A 15,462-nucleotide genomic window follows, 5' to 3' on the forward strand; every position below is an offset into this window, starting at 1 on the left:
GCGTTCCCGGCATGCGAAAACCACTCAAAGCACGGCGCAGCAAAATGCCCATGGCTTGCTCCCTCTTTTTTCTTTCACTGCTGACGGCGAAAGAGCAAACACTATAATGCGGCTCTTCGTACATGTACAGCTATGCTCAGTGCAATTTTAAAACTTCGATGCGGATTGCTTCTAGAAATTATAGCTGCCTCGGCTAGTTCGTATATATCTGCAATTCCTTCGATACCCTGCAGCGCAACCAGCTAAAGACGGGCGACAAAGAGAAGAACTGAGCAGACGGGACTTCCAACTGATTTTTATTTTAACACATGCTCGGGTGAAACGATGCTAGCGAACTGTACCGGCGCAGTGTTGGTGCTTGAGTAACGAGATTTCAGTAGGAGATAAAACTTTTATTGTTTAAAATATTGCTAACTAAAAGTGAAAATTTCAGCACAGCGCGAACACCCTTTCTCCAAAGTGTCGGTCGTTCTGAAGGCCGTAAATGATTTACTATACATGTAGCTGTGAACCAACTCGTGTGGTCTGAAGAATTTTCACCAAGGCTGTCATACTCCGCCTTGGAGGATTCCCCCAAGGTGGAGTAGGTTTGTAATAAGAGAGTAATTACTCCATTAAATAATTACTCATTACTTCCCTAAACATTTTACCAACACTGTTCCCACTTCCACTTATTGATCAATTCGCTCTCGCCCTACCATAAACTTGCCGTCCCGGTTAGCTTAGTTGGTAAAGCGACTGCTCCGGTGTAGCGGTGGTCCCTGGTTCGAGCCCGAACCAGGACGAATTTTTCTTGAACTGCGAAGTTTCTGAGAAACCTATGTAGCGTTCCCTTGTAGCCGTATGGCTGCGCTTGCGTGGATGTCAACGAGTAATTACTCTCTTATTACAAATCTACTCCACCTTGGGGAATTCCCGTAAACATTTGACTACTACAGAGGATTTCGCGCCAATTTAATCACCTTCGTCATCAGTATCGGGAGGTAAACCTGATACAAATGAAATTACGGTTATAGAATTAAGATTCGGACTCCGCTTAAATATTAGCGTTGCGTAATTTGACCTCTGGAGCTATAATCCCACAAAGAATAGCGCCGTATCCAAAGCGCAGCCACCAGCACTTCACTGTTTCATTGTGTCTTACTACTATTATTCGACGGCATAGAAGCCTCGTTGGAGCAGAAGCCCGGCGTCCAACGGCGTATTATCACGCTGTCGAGGTGTGAAATGCAAAACTGGCCGCGAGCGAGATTTGAAGCCGCGGCGGAGCGAGCAGATCAGCTTTGCGTGCCGCTCCATTAGACCACTACGCCATCGCCTGCGTGTGTGTGTGTGTGTTATGCCTTTTTCCCCTTCTCTCTTCCTCCTTTTAGTCCCCTAATTCCTCTTCCCCAGTGCAAGGTAGCAAACCGGAACCCCTTTCTGGTTAACATCCCTGCCTTTCCCTCCTCCTCTTTATCTATCTATCTACGCCATCGCCGCCTTTCCTTTCTTCAGCGCGGTATTTTTTACAGTGATGCAATGCTCTGTGTACATGAACTATCTACCAACCGTTAGGCAAACAGCTTCAAATAAACACGATACATAATACGACGCACTTAAGCAACCAAGCACTAGAAGAGAGGCAGTGCAGAGCACATTCCTAAGAGTGAGTGCCACTGCGATTCGAAATCGGTATGGGCATGCGCGTCCTTTAAACGGGCAATCATTCTACAGGTGTGGTCATTTGCAGAGACAACTGATTCACAATGTCGGTCCATAATACTTGTTTTCTAGACGCGGTATAGGCGAACAAGAAAGAACGGATATAAAGTGCATCTGCAAATTGCAGACCAGCGAGATCTCATACAGAATGCAGTGTCAGATGGTCTTTTTTTCCTTCAATGTCTGTCGCATAATATCCCTGAAGAGTATTGCAAGTGTGCAATTGATGAAACAATGTTAACTTGTTTCTGCACCATGAAAAAGGTGCAGTTTACCGCAGACATAAAAATGCCCTCTTTCTCTAACCATGTTTTAACTGGCAATGTCTGGGTGTGTACCTTCTATAAAAATTACGTACGTACTCTTGTACGTCACGCCTTAGTGAACTGAAATGCACAGAATGGTACATGGAAGGACGAAGGGCACACAAAATAATCCTTGTACAACCGTTTCTTCGCCACTGAAAACAGGAATTCAAGGGAGAGACGAATAGAAAACGCGCAGCCAAAGACACCTCATGCATTAAGCCCTATAAACGCGGACGATAAGAAACGTTAGAATGAGTTTCGGTAAAACATGAACTAAACTGACTGAAGGCACGCACTATTGGCTGTGTAGTATCCCGGAAAAACATGAAAAGTGAAATTATCGATCAGACATGCAGGAGGACTAAACCGAAGCCGCAAGCGTTCACAGGCCAGAAAGAGTTACCACGGCTTATATATTCAAAAGACCTTTTAACTTCATCTGCTGATTCAGTCATGAAGCGTCCCGTCTAACCAGCGACGCAGAGTCGGAGGTTTCTTCAACTTCGGCATTGGACGCGGAAATGGTTTGAAGCGAGACGGAGCGCCGGAGGACTGACTTTGTGATCAGACTCGGCGAGTCTGACTCCGCTACACGTGCATTTCATCGACGCTTTAGAGATATTCCGTTCGGCAGTGTGTGTGGTGTTTGCGAACGTAGCCATGCAAAGGAAGATTTCGCTTCTCACGATGCAGGGTCAACCAATGTTTCAGCCACAGCTAATTTTTCATATTCGCTTCGGTAACAAATCTATAATGTGTCCGTGTTCGATCCGGTTTTTGCAATTTCGATTACCACACCCGTAAGGAAGAAAGAATTTTCCCCATGCAGCTTGCAATGGCGCAAAAAAATCTCTAAAGCAAATAAAAGCTTACTCCTCCCTCTCATAATTTTCCGACACCTGCTTAGTAGGCCCCATACTGACTCTTCCTTAAGCGAATATTAATGAAGTAACCACTGAGGGTGTTCGTTACTTTGGCATTTACTTGGATGAAAAGTTTAATCCCCCCACCCCCCCCCCCCTCGGTTACCTTTTTTCGCAGACGTATAATGAGAAGGCAAATAACTACATTTTTATTTTCCCAACAAACACACCTAAGCCGCCGTGGTGGCTGAGTGGTTATGGCGCTCGGCTGCTGACCCGAAAGACGCGCGTTCGATCCCGGCCGCGATGGTCGAATTTCTAGAGCCCGTGCCCTTTGCGATGCCCCTCGTACGTTAAAGAACCCCAGGCGGTCGAAATTTCCGGAGCCCTCCACTATGGCGTCCTTCATAGCCTGTGTCGCTTTGGGACGTTGAACCCCATAAACCATAAACCCTAAACCAACACACTTTGAACAGAATCGGTGATCAAAAGCCTTAAGGGCATTTATGCCAATGGTCCTGATGACATTACGTCCCAGGGATAAAGGCGTCAAGTGACATTTTTTGCGCACCTCTCTTCATATTTGCTATGGTGTTTTCTGTCTTGTTGAGAAAAAAAAATTAAAATTGCTCGTGTGCGTGCTACACATCAGGGAGGGAGCAGGTCTGAACTGACCAACTACAGGCCAACGTCGGTATTGCTAGTGTTTCCAAAAATTGCAGAGCAGGTTATAAGCAATGGTTCCTAAGTTTCGATGAAAGAATTTATCGCGAAGGGACATTATGGCTTCCGAAAAGGAAAAGAAAACGCAGTATACGCTTTACTTAAATTTAAAGAAAAAATAATTAACACATTGAAAACCAGCTCATCAATATTCGAATATTTCCAGATACCAAGAAAGCATTAGATTCTATAAACCGTGACATGTTTCATAAATTCAGTTACTTCTGCATCCAAGTCCATGCATGGTTTGAGATGATTTAACTATGTGAGCTCTCTGAAAACACACACACACACACACACACACACACACACACACGCACACGCACACGCACACGCACACGCACACACACACACACACACACACACACACACACACACACACACACACACACACACACACACACACACACACACACACAAGCTCTTTTGTCCAGGGCCGAAAACAAAAGCAACAAACTCCAATGCCAGGCCAGTATTTCAAGCAGGAATAATGTAACAATTCCATCAACGCAAGTTTTGGGTGTTTAATGAAAACCTAAATTTGTCTAATCACATTTCAGCTTTAGAAGCGGACGTGCCAAAACTTATTGGTTTCCTAGCAAAGCTTACGCGTATCATGACAACGTAATATAGGCCGCAACTACACGCATTATGCTTTAGCAGTCTCACGCGGACACCGTATTTACTCATTCTACGCTCCCTCGATTGCAAAGCTCCCCCCCCCCTTTTTCAAAGCCACAAAAGTAGTGATGTGACTTCGATTGCAATACGCACGAGATTTTCATGCTTGAATAAAGAAATACGCACGGTAGGCCGCTCGATTTCCACTCGCCTCCGTACACAAGATCACCTCATTTGAAAGCGTCAGCTTTTCTTAGCTGGTTCCTCCGCTCTCTCGTCGACGCTGCGCCCCGATAACATCACGGTGCTTTTACCTCTAGACGGGAGTTCTGCCGCCGTTGGCGCGCTCGGCGAACTTGGCAGAGCGCCAAGACGCCCTTGACAGGAAGGTCGGTGGCTGTGGCGCGCTTGGCGCACGGCTGCCCGGCTGCGCCAGTGTGCGCTTGGAAAGCCTGCTCACGCAAGGTTGCCTTCCTTTTCCTGAACCCGGCGTTATAGTGAACTCGGCGCACCTTCACAGCCGACGTTTCCATATTGGATCAAGTTCAGGTCGGCGCCTTGCTAACGGGACAATTCAGATGCTCGAGAGCCGCCATTTCGTGATGCCGATGAGAATAGGGTGTTGTTGGCGCATTTTTATTTTCGTACTCGATTCTAAGACACGTTTGTTTTGGGCGAGTTTTTCCGGAAAAATGGCATGTGTTAGAACCGAGTAAATACGGTGTTACGATATTTTAATATAGGGTAGATCAACCAAAGGAAATATAGAGCAGCTGTACATCTGACAGAAGAGATGTAAGCGATTTCTTGAATATTATTAAGAAGTGACCATAAATTACCATATTTCCAGCAAGATAAGATCCTCACAGCACCAACTATCTATGAATTGAGCCTAGCGGCCAAAATATACGTCAGTGTCGTTTGAATTACTCAGACTTCCAGTATACAACTACCACCTGAGACACCAACCGTTCATCCAGATGAAAAATGCGCACCCTATATCGAGAACAGTTAATAGATTACAAAACACCTGAACTGTAAACCACTTGCCCAGGAGTAGTTATTTTGGTCTGTATAATCGCATGCATTTTCGCGATTAGAACATAAACAAAATAAGAATTAAACAATAACAACCTCCAGATGTCTTATCTCAGGCCGAACTTAAAATGACTACATGCATGCTTTCTTAAATTCCATTACTATTCCATTCTTTTATTTCATTCCATTTTCTTCCATATGTATTCTTTTCTTCCACTCCCTCCAAATAGTTTTAGAATGCATTGTTATATTGTATACATCGTCACAGCTATTATATGTAAACGATATGTCTTCTTCAATCACAGTGTGCAAAGAACCGAACCCAACTGGAGATGAAGCAAAGTCAGATGACCGATGTCGCCTTTTGCCTCATTTGCCTAAATAGATCAGTACAACAACCTGTGTTCTTTATGAAGTTGTATTCTTCTTTGAACCGGTAGTTTGTACTTTTATGTCTCAAACTGAAAAAAGAAAAGAGTGACACTAGTAATAAAGTTATATATTTATGGAGGCAAATAGAGCTGCGTTTGAAAGTGAGCCGGCAACATCAGAGGCGGATTGATGCCTCGCTCTCTCCTCATCCTCCTACAATATCAAATGCATTTATGAATTGCGGGTCCCATACTGCAGAGGCGTACTCCAGTATGAACCTTCTGCTATTAATATGCAGTACTCCTCTTATTTTAAAAGCTACTGTCTCGAAATTCTGTTTTAGAAAATCGAACGCGCATCAAGCTACTCTCGATATATCATCAACCTGACTAATCCAAGCGAGGTTACAGGAGGAACAAACGCAATGATATTTAAAGGGACACTGAGAACAGCTCAATCGAAATCTCTTTCTTAGTAATCTTTTTTTCTCAGCCATGTCCAGTATTCGTATACAAAGGTTTTGATATTTCAATATTGTAACCTTCTATTATGAAAATATTGAAGGTAATGGGCCATTCTTCCGATGCGTAGCAAAACCTTTCGTTTACAGTTTTTTTCATCGCTCTCATCGAGCAGTTAGGTTGCTATAGAAAACCAATGGCGAACGTTTATGACGTTATCAAAAACGTTAATAGCAAAAAAATGCAAGCCTACTCACGGGAGATCTGCAAACGTATAGACTGTTATACTGAAAGCCTAGAATACATTAAAAAATGCATTCAGAAAATCTTTCCCGTTGAAAAGTGTTTTTATCCAGAATTTTTGGGTATGAATAAGCGCAATTTTAATGCTAGACTGAAGCTTTGTCGCGATACTTCCGTCACATATATGTGCCCGCCACTGCCAGCTCTCCTCATTCTCGCGGTGTTGTTTGAAAAGGAGCCGGCGACCTCAGAGGCGGAATGATTCCTCTCTCACTCCTGGACGGAATGACCCGAGGGGGATGGGGGGACGGGCTCACTTTAATCGTACAAGATTTCGACGTTTTCGTTAGAAAAATGGGGTTCAACATGGTTTTTCTATAATTTTTTTTTTCGGTTCGGGTGTCCTCCCCCTGCCGTCAAGGTGGCAGGCGCACAGACAATGAGTGATCGCTGTGTTCCACCGGCAGGCTGTTTCAGGAAAGTTTAGGGGCGGGATAATTGGCTCTGGGTGAGCACAAAACGCCACCGCGGTGGCAGAGATGAAACGCTGAGGTGAGCGCATCGCTTGGGAAAGTCGTACCAAGCGGGCTCTTGCTAGCGTTGGCCAAGTTAGAGGTCGGCTAGCGAGACTTTGAGTGGGACCTGGCCCGTCAACCATGCTCAATCTGCTGCCACCCGAAAAGGCAACGCGTGGCCTAAGCTCAACCACATAACATATGTAGGCCATCGCTCCTTCACACCAGATCTCGTCACACGCTTTCCCGCTCTCACGAGCTCTTCGTCTTGTCTCACATTTCATAATATATTTCGCCTCGTAGTCTTGTGTTTTTCTGTTTCCCCACGTAGCGCCTTGTAAATCCTAAACCACTCTGGTCAAATAAGTTTTCTAATTATTGCACGCGTATTGCAAGCAGCTTTTAGACGTTTAACGCATTTTTACACGCCTTTGCATTATTTGTCATTCACTGCCGAGACCTCTGCTAATTTGGATTCTTCTATGTAAAATTTGCATGTTGATGCTCCCATGTGTTGTTGCAGTTTGCTTCAGAGTAAACCGCTTTTGTTGTAAATTTTACATTTGGCCTTATGCCTCCGGTCAGCGGCTGCTCAGGCGTGCATCCTATGGGGGGGATCAGCCGGTATTAACCTCATTTCTTTTGCACGCTGGGCTAAAGTGTTCGCCGCACCAACTTCTCCAATATACAGGCAGCAGTTGGCTGCGTTAGCTGTACGGGCACGTAAAGAGTAAGTCATTGTTTTCCAAGCACAGGTCTTCGAATAATTGAACGGCTGAATTTGGGCGCGCATTTTATAATCCTTTTCACCTCTTGTTTAATCCTGTCAAAACAGAATAAGTTTTGTTTTCATTCAAACCGCCAGGGATGTGAATCCAGAGGAAATGAAAAGAAACTTTCCTCGCAATAATTTAGCTAAGCCCTCAAAGCCTGCCAAACAGTTTGACCTTTTCCTAACAGCTTAGTTAGGTGCTTGATACATTATGCAAAACAATGTTTGCAAGCCCCCCAGTATTCTATTAGCAATGCGGTAGCATTCTGGATGCCTTTAAAACTATAAGCTCCTTAGATTTTAACCAGTCCCGAATCGTTAGTGTCCTCAGTTTATGCAGTAAAGCTTGATTATAGGTTTGCTGGAGTTTCAGAAAGTTTAAATTGAAATGGAGCACCGGCAAGAACATGAACACAATAAAAAAGTTTCTTGCTGCTGCTACTACCTGTTGTTTTGTATGCGCTTCCTCTCGCACCTTTGCATATGATTATTACATATTTCAGAACTTTTGGCATTCTATATGCATTCTCTGTGCTGCAATGCATAAGCTATTTTCATATGTAACCAATTAGCAGTACAAATGTTTCCCCTTCGTTTTCATGTGTATAGACTTGTTTAGTTGCGGACATGAAAAATGAACTTCACTTATTCTGCTGCTGTGCTTTGTAACGGGTCCAGGGCCACTTAGCGCTGTTTTCATACATTTTACTCCTGTCTCCTTATTTACTTCACAAAAGAAAATGAACCGGACTTCATGAAAATTAATGGCCTTGATTATTCATCCTCGTGCAACGCCGTTCCTGGTTGTTGTTGCCAGCAGCTGTAAGCTAAAAAAATGCATCGAGTTTCGACCGGTGCCTAGAACACATATCGAACACGAAGAAAGATTGGAGAGGACACTTAAGCTCCGTCTTGAGGGTATTACGCGATAGCGTAATGGGTTAATTCCCCTACATTCAGGTCATATTCTGCATTCACAGATCCCTGGCAGTCCTCATAACCCTCCTGTCACGGTGGTACAGCGGTTAAGCGATCTGCCACTGCAGTGCACTGGCAGGCGCTCCCAGCGGTGGGCCGTGTGCGGCCCAGGTTGCTCGTCCCGAGCGACCAATCAATCATTGTTTTAACTGCCACTTGCCACGGTGCGCAGTCTGCTCACTATCCGATGTGATGACACCATAAGTTCACGTGACCTAGGTGGCCAACCTGCCTCCTGGGTTGAACTGTGGGGACCGCTTGCCAGAGCCATTCCCGCAATTTTTCGCTCACAACGCTGACGCCGACAACGCACACACCGGATTTTCTAGTGAGCGGGGTCTTTAACGCTGTCGCGTTAAAATTACAACCTGACAAATGCAGGCAAATACGCTCTAAAGCCGGTCGGTCAGCCACTGCGTTTGAAAGATTTCCGAAAGAGAAATCCATCGCTAAAATTTACAGAGGTAAAGACATACATCACCGAAATGCTTCCTCACGTGCGCCGTGTGCATCAGACCCCCTAGCGGGCTTCGGCAAGCCTGGCTACTCTTCAGAAGCCTACTGTCATTTCTGGCTCATGAGGAGGCCAACTCATAGTGTATTTTCTCGCACTCTGTGTATAGTTTAAAGCAAACAGGTCCTGTCCAAAACATTTTTTTTTTTCATTTGCTGACAGGGATCGCATCCATGTCTTGGGTTATAGTGCTTGCGATGTGGGTCATCTTGGTGCAATAACCGCATGCAGCCTTCACTTTGCAGCTCACCAGGCTGCCCTGGTCGATGAGTCTGTCGTCACACGTTTTACGATGAGCCTTCTTTAAAGCATAACAAGCCTTAGACCGATTCCAATGGTGTATGCGTTCTCTAGCGTAAAGTTTCCGAGCACACCCGCATCCTGGATAACATAGGGCACGGCACGCGCCTGCTGCACTCACCACTTCAGTAAGCGGCGATGTTTCACGAAACACAGCAACATCTCTAAAACAGTGGCAAAGCGCGGCCACATCTGGGCTTACAGAGCCAACTATAGTTCCCGCTGATGTGAGGAAGTGCGCCGATGCACGTCGGGGTTAAGCCTTCGAAAGACCACTTACGCAACGGAGTCTCGTCCCTCTTCTTTTATCTTCATCCGCCAAGCACTGGCGCTTCTTTATTTTGAGTTTATCTTTCTGTTCCTCGTCCTGATGGTGCAGCACCTAGTCAGCTTCAAATGCTCCCATGGTAAGAGGCGCCGATGGAGGAAAAACGAGACAACCTCTCTTTCGTTCCGAGTGGAGGCCCTTTTTTGTTGTTGTTTTTGAGAGAGTTAAGGGGTTTTTTTCGCTCCCATCCTCGGCACACGAAGACGAATATCGACCGAAAACGACGGAATGAGGCCGAACATGAAGCGGTACATCAGAAGCATTACGAAACCTAGCGTCGGAACAATATCCAGCAGAAAAAATAAAAACATCCTCAAGTAAGAACCCAACCTAACGGCGGCGCAAAGAGATCGGCTTTGCTTTCCATGCTTTACATCACACAGCCATCGTCGCCTTTATTTAAGGTGGTATTTATTCCGAGGATAAAATGTTCTGCGTACATGAACTATTTACACAGCTTTCAGAAACCGCGTCAAAGACCTCCCAGAAAGCATCAAACCAATAAAGCACTAGAAGGGAGGCAAAACTGAGCATGACACCGAGAGGGAGTTCCACTCCGGTCTATAGTCTGTCTGCTGTTACGCTCTAAGCCTCTAGTTCTGCATGTTTTATCTTTCTTACTGGTAGCATCACGCGCTGTGCATTTGAAAAATCGTTGTCTCCGTCACTCATCCACTTGCTCTGCACCGCAAATGCTTGGTAAGGCTGGTGAAGAGAGGGCGAGCACTATGTCGCATCCATGAGCGAATGCAGCGACGACATGATGTCTTCCAAGCATCAAAATAAGAAATGGCTGTACGCGACGATTCATTCTGATGGTAAGAGTTTGGGATTGCCACCATGAGTTTCAGAAAGACAAAGGTGTCGCTCTTCAAAGACTGCTGCCACAACCCTGCCCAATACTTAGCCGGTTTCTTTAACGCCCCTTCTGCCAAGGTCACTTCCAAAGTTGCCTTGGCTTCCGCTCTTCGAACTCTTCCTGCACCACACGAGACCTTACTTCCCACCGTCGCCTTTTTTCCGTGCGCCAGCGGCCGTCTTTGGGTGTTTTCATGTAGGGCGCGACACAGAAACTCTCTGAAGCGTTACGTTTTGGACGAGTTGGATGTTCATGCATTTGGAAGATTTACGCACACACAAAGGAGGGCCCGAAAGGACATGAAGGGACATGAAAGGGGAATGAAAGGGGATACACCCATTGAGTTTGTGTGTCTACTCGTCATGTCCTGCCGTGTGTGCGCGCAAATACTTCCAAAAGCAAAAACTGTCATTGTGAGGTAATTGGGTGTATGAAATGGTATCCGCTCAGCATTTGTTCTTGCTGGTGGGAACTGCGCGGAGTACGTGCGTATAGCTCACTTCGTTTTACATTCTAAGGCTGTAAGGGCAGTAAATCAGGCTAGTTGATGCTGAAGTGTCAGAGCGCCGCAGTTCGACATGAACAAAGAAATGATAGACAAAGACGGACGCTCCTTCCAAATGATTTGTTCTTTGAAACCTACACGCTGCCTACACGTCATTCACAGTTCCAGCATCATCGAAGTCATTCAATTATACGAAAGTAGCAGCACTAGAGAATAACTGCGTCATTTCACCCTCGGTCTTAGTATAAAATAAAGGAGCATGTTTATCTTCGTGTATCTTAGTTCTTTTTCGCAATTTTCATAGCGATTTAGGTCTTGCTGCCATGCTGGCATCGTGGGTTTAACGAATTAATCAGATGGAAATTGTGCTTGTCTATGTCTCTAGTCTCTGTCTCAGAGTCGAAATTTAACACTCCCATGAATGCTCTAAGCACGACATCCACCATGGGAAGTGCTAGGAAGTGCCGACGTTGAAGCAGCATCGCGGTAAGGCTGCGGGATGTGTTTATGGCTGGTCAAAAACAAAATAAATGAAAGAAGGCGAACGTGGATATTCCACCGCTACTTCACTTACCACTCCGTGAACTTTGTCAGCCAGTACTCAGACTCCGCTTCTGAACTTGATGTGCAGCTCGTAAACATGCTGTAGTGGCAGTACAGGTCTCCGAAAGCTCTTCCTTGGTTCATAGATGAATATCAATTTGCTTTTCATCTTCAGTTATCGAGAAGCGAATAACTGCACGCTGGCATTTTCTCACGCATACTTGCTGGAAAGCGGGAACTTTATATTTGGGAGCAAACATGTTTAACAATAACAACAAAGATGGGACATCTTCTACGTGCTATGATGACGTCATGCTTCAAGTGGTACTGGAAGACCACTGCACCGCTCAACCTGTCACCAGAGAAAAATAATTCAGTGTAGAACCGGGCATATGCGTATACTCGTATGTTCCCGCAAAGCTTTCTAATGCTCAAAACCACAAGCACGCGGCCTTGTCACTTTGTGACGAGAGATGCGACGAGATTTATCTGGAATGTCAGCAGGCGCGGGCAACCGCTTCTAAGCTGTTCGAAACTGTCGTATGTGCTCTTCGCGCCTCATCTCGAAAGTTCTTCGTCACATTTAAATTGAGCGCGGCCAAGAATGGAGATGATATGACCCTCGAAAACCCACAAGAACACTTGGTACTATCGCCCCCACCGAGTTTAGTTTTTTCGATGGAACACGTTAGCCTAATAAACATTTTTTTCGGTACGAAAGACTTCTGTCTGCGTCTGTGCAGTCATCTCAGCCACGTGAAATCTGGTGGGGGAGGGGGAAGGGGGGGTTGGATCATCCACTCACCATGCTCGCGATTTATTTATTTATTTATTTATTTATTTATTTATTTATTTATTTATTTATTTACAGATACTGCAGGCCCTTCTCGGGCCCATGCAGGAGTGGTTACAAGGAGGGAATATAAAACAAAGGGAATACGTAAAGTACAAGGGTACAAAAATAACATTTCATTGCTATAGTGGCACAGGGTACTAATGACGTCAAAGCCAGGAGAAGAAACTAGCGGGTTGAAAAGGAAACACATGTAATTGCAAAGAAAATACAAATGGAAATTGGGCGACATAGGTTCATCACGGTGGTACTGACAGTGTTTCAACTCTGTTAACATGCTCTATGAATGATTCGATTGAGTTGCAGTTTACAGCAGCCGGTGGTAGTTTATTCCAGCAAAAAATAGCCGATGGGAATAAAGAATATTTATGAGCATTAATGTGGCTTATGGGTTGATGAAGTGCTTTTTCATGGTTATTTCTTGAAGAGTGACGGAATGGTTCCTGGAGGTATGTTTCTCTTGAGATGTTCAAATGACCGTAATAAAGTAAGTACAGAAATTTAAGCCTTGATGTTATTCTGCGCTGTGCTAAGGTGTGAAGATCTGCTTTGTGAAGTAGGTTAGATACGCTAGAATGTCTAGAAAAATTTGAGTATATGAAGCGTACTGCTAGGTTTTGAATACGTTCCAGCTTGCCTATCAAATATTTTTGGTGTGGGCTCCAAATAAGATCCGCGTATTCTAAGGTCGGTCTTACGAGTGTTTTATACGCATTAAGTTTCACGTTAGGAAACCTGGCGTCCAGCGATCACTGCTGATATTCCAGCCCGCCCGATACCTGCCGAGATTCCAACGCCCACACCACGAAGAAGTCGAAGAGGGGTTAGTCCAGTTTGACCGAGTGGCCTTACTGAATTCCTGAGATAAGGCTACAAAGTCGACGAATGTCTTCTCACTGGAAGGCCCAGCACGTGACATCTATGAGAACCACGAGACTTCTATGACAGCATGGAATACCTAAATTAAGAAAGAGCTCCTGAAGACCTCCATGAATATCCTTCACAAAAAAAAAAAGGTGAGCTCTTGCTGTAGTCCCACATCCAACACCCTAACGAGACAGTGGACCCCTACGTCGAAGAGACGATGCGCCTTTGTCGTCGTGCGGAGAGAAAGGATACTTTCTATTGTGAGGCATCAACACTGACTGAACTAGCCACCGAAACATCGACCATCCAGAAGGTCTCCGACGCACCAGCTCGCCGGTATAACAGAGAGTTGGAAACCAGATATTTAAGCCACCCACAAGAGGCCATGACAACCAGCCGTAGGGCCTTTATGGCAAGTGCGCGAAATAAAAAGAAAAAAGACTGCGCGCAGTCATCATTGGCATCGTTCAAGTGGAACTCTGCTGACTTCAGCTGTCTCCAACAGCAGGCGAACATTTCTTATTACTGTAGGTTTAATTACGGTGCTCATACCTGCATTACCTTCTCTGCTCTACATCATGGTCTCTCGAGATTATGACAAGCTAAGCATTATGCTCCCACAAACTCCAATTATAATGCAAACTACGATCTCAGCGACACGGACCGTGGGTTTGGTCACTGGCACGTTTCTCATCAAAGTCCAGTACTCCAGCACATGAAAATGATATTCCTATCTAAAGAAAACCCATCTGTGCTTCGAAGGTAACCATCTGTGTTAGATTCGCATTTCAAGATTTTGATGTTTAAACAAAAAAACGGGTAAAAATTGCAATTGCAAAGAACTCATGAAGGTGTCAAGGGAGGTATTAAATCTGGAATTAAACCAGAAAAACCGAAGCCTGGAACTAAGATAGCGGATTCTTTTTGTGTGCAATTCACAACGCAAGCCAGCAGTTTAATAAAGTCAGCTGAGGAGTGGCTCCGTCAACATTGCTGTTAAAAGCATGGAAAGCGCTACATAGAAAGCAAACTGAAGTGACATAACAATCTGACATGAAAATACATAGCGCACCACAAGGCAGGGACTGCGAAGACAGACAGGAAACGCTTTTTTCGCGGTCTTCTTATATTTCCTTTCCACGTCACATCATACAATCGTGACCATACCTCATCCCTATAGTATCGTCTGTGGGGAGCGCCTTAGCCATTCACTGCCTCAAGTGCGACTGCACTTTTTGATTGAAGAGTTCCGATTACTACGAAGATTTGGGCAAGCCCACGGGCGAAATGGTTTTTTAGGCTTTTTCATTAAAAAAACTGGTAAGGCATTATTCGTTAGCAATCGTTCAATTGTATGATAGCTGCCAAATTCCATGGCATTAATTGGTAAAGAAATCCTCCATCTCAGCTTCTACTATCGGTTTTCCTGATATTATTTCAGACATTATACTATCCTACACACCTTATTAACTTCGTTTACAGTTGCTACTTTGACCCGTTCTCATTCCCTGTGTCACGATTTATTTCATTCCTTTCCTCCTGCTCGCATGCTGTTTCTGCGCCTTACTGAATTCTTTCAGTTTTTTTTTTTCTGTTGTGCATTAGTAATCGTCGCCTCACACCCTCTCTCGGTTCCTGGTCATTTTACACGCATTAGAAACGACTTCAGCTGAGCGAAAGCGCTGACGAGTCGGTAAGGAGCCGTCATGAAAAGAAAACAGCTCAAGAACGAGAGAAGCCAGAAGAGGGAAGGCACGGGACAAGCGCTGTGTTTTCTTGCCTCTTTCTCGCTCTGTTTCCTTTTCGTGATGAGTGACGGATGGCTCAGGTGTGGTTGGCATTATCCGTCGTAAAGCCTATAGATGTTTGCCCACTCTGTGTAAATAAAACTAGTCTGCAGCCAGCCCCTGTCAGTGCCGTTTATTAGCCCATTTTGGGGCTGTTTGGTGTGAGCTGTTAAAGCGCACGAGTTTTATAGTGGCGCTGCGAAGTACGTCGTGTAGTTACAAGAAAAATGACAGTGTCGGTATAAGGACGACGGTAACAAGCTCCGATAATGTCAGAAGTGCATCAAGCATTCGCTCATGTGGACCGT

The 15,462-nt window shown here is 45.0% G+C and overlaps 1 protein-coding gene across 1 annotated transcript in view; it reads right to left on the reverse strand.

Moving 5' to 3' along the window:
• Positions 1-15,462, reverse strand: part of LOC144136340 (adhesion G protein-coupled receptor L1-like) — a 102,053-nt gene that overhangs the window by 82,087 nt on the left and 4,504 nt on the right. The gene's annotated exons all lie outside the window — the stretch shown is intronic.

The sequence above is a fragment of the Amblyomma americanum genome, chromosome 6 (assembly GCF_052857255.1).
Source record: "Amblyomma americanum isolate KBUSLIRL-KWMA chromosome 6, ASM5285725v1, whole genome shotgun sequence".
Classification (NCBI taxonomy): Eukaryota; Metazoa; Arthropoda; class Arachnida; order Ixodida; family Ixodidae; genus Amblyomma; species Amblyomma americanum.